The sequence below is a fragment of the Ambystoma mexicanum genome, chromosome 1p, assembly GCF_040938575.1.
Source record: "Ambystoma mexicanum isolate Mex_15411 chromosome 1p, UKY_AmexF1_1, whole genome shotgun sequence".
NCBI lineage: Eukaryota > Metazoa > Chordata > Amphibia > Caudata > Ambystomatidae > Ambystoma > Ambystoma mexicanum.
The window spans coordinates 345,675,700-345,683,172 of NC_090921.1; positions in this window are offsets into that span (position 1 = coordinate 345,675,700).

Consider the following 7,473-nt stretch of genomic DNA (forward strand, 5'->3'; position numbering starts at 1 on the left):
GAGCAATTCTGCCCAGAGTTAGGCAATTCCCGCTATCAATAGAAGCAGACGAGGGCATTTACGAAACGATAAGCGTGCTCATAGAAAGAGGTATCCTAGTGCCATCAGAATCTCCCTGCAACACTGCAGTGTACCCCGTACGCAAGGCAAACGGGGGTTTGTGGCGTTTTATCCAAGATTTGCGACCACTCAACCACATCGTAGAGGCAGAATACCCAGTGGCGGCTAACCCAGCCACAATACTTTGCGGCATTCCGGCTGAGGCTACATGGTTTACTGTGATCGACCTCAAAAATGCCTTCTTCTCGATACCCTTACACCCAGACTCACAGGATCTAACAAGTTTCATATACCGCAACACCAAATGGAAATACACTAGACTGCCCCAAGGGTACTGTGAATCCCCATCCATGTTCAACAGAGTTATACAGACGGACCTAGGCAACATTGAGATGGAGAGTACCATTTTACAGTACGTGGATGACATTCTCATCTGCAGCACATCAGAAACTGAGTGCCGGAAGGACTCTGTTAAAATGCTCACTGTATTAGCAGGAAAAGGATACAAAGTAGACAAAGCAAAGATACAATATTGCCAGGAGGAAGTACTGTACATAGGGCATATAGCACCTAAAAGAGCACAGGCAATACTCGACACTCCCCAACCAAAAACAGTACAAGAATTGCAACAATTTCTAGGCTTATGCAATTACTGAAGATCATGGGTTTTTGACTATAGCACTTACACATGCCCTTTACTCACAGCCCTGAAGGAAGCACAAAGGGGAGGGAAAAAGCTGGGATGGCCACGGGAAATCACAGATGCATTTCATGAGCTAAAAGAGGCAATATCTACAGCCCCAGTCTAGGGCACTCGAAATTACAAAAAAGAGTTTTTTATTTTCTCACACTCTGATGGGGTGGTCATGAAGACAGTGCTCACACAAAAAATCAGCATGGGCCACAAACCAATTGCATACTACAGTGGGCAACTAGACCCAGTAATGACAGGTCACATCGCATGTGTACAACATTTGCCTGCTGCAGCATTCGCTGTAGAAACAGCATCATCCATAACTATGGGCTGCTCCACTACCCTTTACGTGGAACACGCCCTCTTTGCGATTCTGCATAAGCCAAAAAGCACATTGACAACACAAAGAGCAACAGGGTACGGAATTATATTGTCCAGACCCGAACTAAAGATAGTGAGGTGCAAAACGGTGACCGCAGCACATTTCCTGGCAGAGGAATATGAAAAAAGGGGAATATGTCCATGACTGCACACAAGCTATTGAATACTACACAGAGACACGCAAGGTAGAGGAAGACGCGCTTCAGGGGGGAGAGGTGCTCTACATTGACGGTTCATCAACAATCGATCAAGGTGATGGGGTCAGATGAACAGGGGCAGTAGTGGTACGATTGCGGGTAGATTGGACGAGTGAGGCAGTAAAATGTGTCAAATTACCTCCTCAATATTTGGTGCAACCAGCAGAACTAGTGGCACTGATATTAGCTTTCAGAGAAAGCGAAGGGAAAAGGGTCACTATATATTCAGACAGCGCCTATGTTACTTCAACTGTACATTCCCGTCTAGCAAGATGGTTAAGGAGGGGGTTCAGGAGAGCGGATGAGGCCCCTGTACAACACGCCCTCCTGCTAGGAGAACTGATAGAGGTTGTAACATACCCAACTGAACTAGCGTTAGCAAAGTGCCAAGCACATACTAATGGGGAAGACCCAATTTCAAAGGGGAATGAAGCAGCAGATTTCTATGCAAAACACGCCTCCTATTTTGGGGAAATGTGGGACCTCAAAGAAAGACAAAACGAGAGGGCAGGGGTGAGGCAAATGCTAATGAAAGAAGGCTATAACTACCTACCAGAAACACAAGTGATGGAACTGCAAGCAGCTGCACCAATGAATGAAAAGGAACTTTGGGTAAAAAGAGGGTGCTCAATGTCCCCTACAGACGCCCTGTGGCGACAAAACAACACCGGGAAAGTAGTAATGCCCCTTGCACTATTAAAAATAGCCTTAACACAACTACAGCATCCTACACATACGGGGAAAGAGGTGATTGTGTCACAAATTGCAGACTCAAAGAAAGACAAAACGAGAGGGCAGGGGTGAGGCAAATGCTAATGAAAGAAGGCTATAACTACCTACCAGAAACACAAGTGATGGAACTGCAAGCAGCTGCACCAATGAATGAAAAGGAACTTTGGGTAAAAAGAGGGTGCTCAATGTCCCCTACAGACGCCCTGTGGCGACAAAACAACACCGGGAAAGTAGTAATGCCCCTTGCACTATTAAAAATAGCCTTAACACAACTACAGCATCCTACACATACGGGGAAAGAGGTGATTGTGTCACAAATTGCAGACTCATGGTTCTGCCGTGACTTAAACGCCCATGTGTCCAACTTCATAAGTAATTGCCTAATATGCCAACAATTCACTGCCGGCCATACACTAAGAGTAATAAAAGGCGTAATACCCCGGCCTGAAGGCCCATTTTTACACCTCCACATCGACTACGTTGACATGGTCAACGTATGTCAAGGATACCGCTATATGATAGTGGTGGTATGCCCATTTTTACCAGGTGGATAGAGGCTGGGCCCTGCTTCCATGCCGATGCCTTAAGAGCTGCCAAATTTCTGATTAGAGAAGTGTTCCCAAGTTGGGTTGTCTGTGAGGTCCTACGGTCGAACAACGGAGCTCACTTCGTTATTTCAGCACATAACCACATTGCTAGGGATAAAGCACAAGTTCTCCTGTGCATACCACCCGCAGGCTAACGGTACCTGTGAACACCTCAATGGCCTTCTGAAAGAAAGCATTGCAAAAACACAACAAAGCACTAAGAAGAACTGGCTGTACTGTCTGCCCTTGGCTCTGTTCGAATTAAGGAGCAAGCCTGGGTCAGACCACCACCTCACGCCCCATGAGGTGGTTACAGGACAACGTCTGTTAGCTCCACCCACAAGGGCAATGAGTGATTGTGAAGGGGCTTCTGAAATATTTGGCACAGAAATGCATTAATATGTCAAATCACTTGTTTCTAGCGCCTCTTTTATCTCTCAACAGATTCGACAGACACAGGAGAGGTCGCAGAACGACATCCAAGAAACAGACGGCACTCAGGAACCCACAAAGGAACTACCTATTAAAAAAGGAGACAAGGTGCTTCTAAGAAACTATTTGAGGAAGTGGAATTCACCCCGATTTACAGGGCCACACACAGTCGAGGCGTTCACGGATAGGGCATTGAAACTTGAGAATAGAACAGTCTGGTATCACCTCCACGACGTCAAGCCCTACAAAGCATCAACCTCGCACCAACACGCCATCGACAGGGCCAACACTACAGCAACGGCAGACACACAAGACAGATGGAATACTGCAATTTTAACAATGCCCCTAGAAGATAATACCCAGGACACGAGGGAGCAAGAGCACACCAACCACCGGATGACCAGACGCTCACAAGCACCTGATGTCCCCATGGCTACACTGATAAAAATAGGCTGTTAAATTAAACATCATTCCCAGAATATATAGAATTGTAATAGAATTGCTCATTGGACAAACAGAGAATGCCATAATGTAGACATAGCCATACAGCACGCACAATCTCATTAGGAATACACTATGCTAACACTGTTTTAACATTCTTCTTATTCGCACATGCAGGGTCCTGCATCTGATAAATGCACATGAATGATTGTTAGAAACAGGATGAAATATTAATTTAGATGTTAATGTAGATGTTGCTCTCTACCGAACATCCTGAAGCACTGTCTCATCAATACATTCATGCAATACGAAGGCCCATACGTTCCAGACCGAGGCCACCACGCATATATTATTACGCCTTTTTACAATATATAACTCAAACGTACCCACAGCTTCACCACATCCTGCCCACTCTTAGAAATAGAGCTGTAAGAAAAATCTGGAAGGAGATGTTCGTTTGGTCATTAAATGACCACCTATTTCACAGGGCTTAAACATACTCACAAATATTAACTCAATAACGCTTTTTACTGCGATTTTCGGGCGGGCAACTTTATCATCTCATCAACCGCTGGACTGTGGTGTAAGTAAGGGTAATGGCTACAATAATAAAAATTGTGTACACAACTGTGTGGTTTATGTTGTCCACCGGGTTGCTAGCCACTGTCTTTTGGCAGATCTACGCAGCTTTGCATGTCTCTGCAACACCCGATAGTAACAGTCCCATTCCCCCCACCCGAGCTGCAAGGAGCACAGTGTCAGGTGGTACAGAAAGCACTACTGAGAAGGTAAGGAGAGGTAAGCGTAGTGATGGCACTTATGTTAATGGAGTTGACACATATCGCACTGGCACGGCACACATAACAAACAACATATTATATATACGCATGTCCAAAATTGGTAAGGACACAACAAGGTACAGCTGCTATGTCTGCTCACTGCTCCCATATGCCATGAGCGCATCCAGGACCTTCGTTGCAACAGAAGTACCAGCACCAACAGTGCAGTCCCTCTTATATCTCGTGATGTTCCAAACACAAGGACGATTTCAAGGGAAGACAGCGACACTTAGATGGAGATCCAAGGCGACATACCCCTATGAAGATAACTTCAATAAAACATTACCTATGTTTGACAATTACTGGCAACACGCTGAAGCAATGCGATACATAACAGACGGACCAGAAAAGGGAGAAACTAAGGAGGTAACACTAAACTACCTGCCGTGCAAACGGAGCTGTAAGGAGACAGGCGGAGAACCCGACTGCTGGGAGAGACCTCAGATGTTGATATTTGGAAAGGTATACACTAAAGACAGATGGGTAGATGGAGTGGTGGGGAGCAAGCCACTAACCATGACGAAAGCTGCTGTAAACAAGGTTCAGGAAGAAAATGACAAGTGTCTCAAGGAATGGGCCAAGAGCGCAAGCCTACTGACATGGCTGGATAAGGAAGATGAACCACTAGCAATAATTCCTCTAACAACACCAGCCCTATGCTATCAACACGACAGAGACATTGAGGTAGGAAACAATTAGGGGTGCAGAAGGATTGAGAAAATTGCTGAGATGGGGTCAGGTACGGCGGTGCTAATGGACCACTATTGGGCATGTGGTTCAAAGGCTTACGACAAGTTACCACCAAACTGGGGAGCAGTATGTTATCTAGCCCACATCAACATACCCTCACTATGGTACCAAAGAAACATATCAAGATAGATGACTTCCCAAAGATGGATGAAGGCAACCAGAGATGGAAGAGATCGACAGAACGTCCCCCAGATGACGCAGCTGCCAAGGACAGAACACTAAAAAGAGTGAAAAGACAAGGAAATTATCTCTGGGGCCGATCTGAAACTGCCCTGGATGAAGTACCACCATCACACAGATTGTTCAGCAGGGCCGCCATGTTCTTCTCAGCAATTATGCATCCCGGGTTCCAGACGTATGCAAATGCCAAATGGCTACAAATCACCCGTTGGGAACTAATGATGACAATAAACTCTACTGTAAAAGGGTTCAACGCAATAAAGGAAGAACTGCAAGCTATTCGACTGGTGGCCCTGCAGAATGGATACGTGCTGGATCTCCTTACAGCAATGGAAGGAGGGGTCTGCGCCAAAATAAGAAGTTCCTGCTGCACATTCATACCAGCGAACGACGAAGGCAACGGGACGCTGCGTAGGTAGTATCACAGTTAGCAAAAATGCACGCAAAAAAGGGAAGAAGAATACAAGGCAACAAAGAAGGACAGAAGTTGGTTCTCCTACATTTGGTCCTGGATGCCGTCCTGGCTGTCGGACGGCTTAAAAGTACTGACGTGAGGTCTAATATTGGGAATGGCCTCACTGTTTGGGGTCAAGGCGTGCACGGCGAAATCTAAGAAAACAGCAGAAGAGATGATCGGAATGAATATACTCATGCCTCTAGATAATGACCAACATGCGGATGTCATACTTGAAGAAAGGGAGAGACTGCGTCAACAGATCACAGAGGCAGACATGTATCCACCCTCAATGAAACTGGAGAACCCGAGGAATCCAAAAATGTACGTCGAAAAATGGGTATACTGCAAACAAACCCGGACGAGGATGCGTGTACATGTATTGGTCATTTGAAGATCATGTCAATCATTACGGACACCTCTCCGGGATAACAAAGTTTTGGTACCTGAGAGATGACAAGCGAAGCAGTCATTTTATGGTCGAAAAGTTGACAAGAGGGGGGACTGAAAAGGGAAAATCTGAATGTCCCCTCCCTCCCGATGGGCCCCCCAACCGGAAGAAGCACCCTGACAGAAGAACCACCGACCGTATGAGTTTGTACCAATCCCCACCGCTCCCACCATAGGTATGCACCATGAAGGGTATCCGCCCACCCGGCCATATAAGCCTGCTACTGGGCGAGCCCTACCCAAAACAAGCGAAGATAACCATGACCTAGCTGGAGACGATTACATGGACCAAATTGACTGACATCCCCACAAGCTATGCTGCAAGTCGTTAGAGACGTCATGACGACACCGCTGCGTTAGACAGACAGGAAGCACACGTGCAACCTGCACATTCGGGACACTCACACACCAATACACATGAAGAACACACGTATACAGTTCTATGAACTAGAGGACAGTGACATATAAATACTGTCTGCAGGTTTATTATTTTGACACTTAAAACAGCTACAGCACCGCAGAAGCACAAGATGCCAGAAGAGCTCATGTATATGCTTGCAGATGCTACACGCTATTGACCCTATGGAAGGTCAGGAGCACTGGAGGGACCTGACCAACCGTGACACTAACCTATGGACATTATGACAACTACACAGTCTGAGTCGAAGTAGGCCTCAGGAAAATCCAGCAAGCCAGAATTGTCTCATAGAAGCCTTAAACCACGAAATGCTGTGCAAGCAGAATAGCCCTGGCAGGAGCTACTGCAGCCAAGGCCGTGATGTTGCAAACAACATTCCTCACTCGCTGAGCCAAGGTGACACCGGCCGCGGCAAGGAATATTCCAAGCAAAATACAAATTAAATCGAAGTAATTTGGCCTCACCGACGGTCGCCTCACACGTGACACGGCTGAATTGACATAATGCCAGGGCCTGGAGGCTGGGAAGATGCAGTCATCTCACGTCTGAGACCGAGCTCACAACAAATTGCAACAATCCAAATACAGTCTGCGCTGGGAATGGAACACTCTCACGGCATTAGTAGAAACACTCCATTGTTACACACTGTCACGTAGTCACACCTTATTGATATACAATGTACATGAGCAGGTGTCTTGCGGGATGGGAACAACGGTAGTCCCAGGCTTGGGGATCCGTGGCCTGACCAATAGGAACTCTGGGGGCTAGGGGCGGACAGCGGGACTCCCCAACCAATCACTCTAATGTAATACTTCATGTAATAAGTTTTAGGGACCACTGTCATGCGTCCCCTCTTTT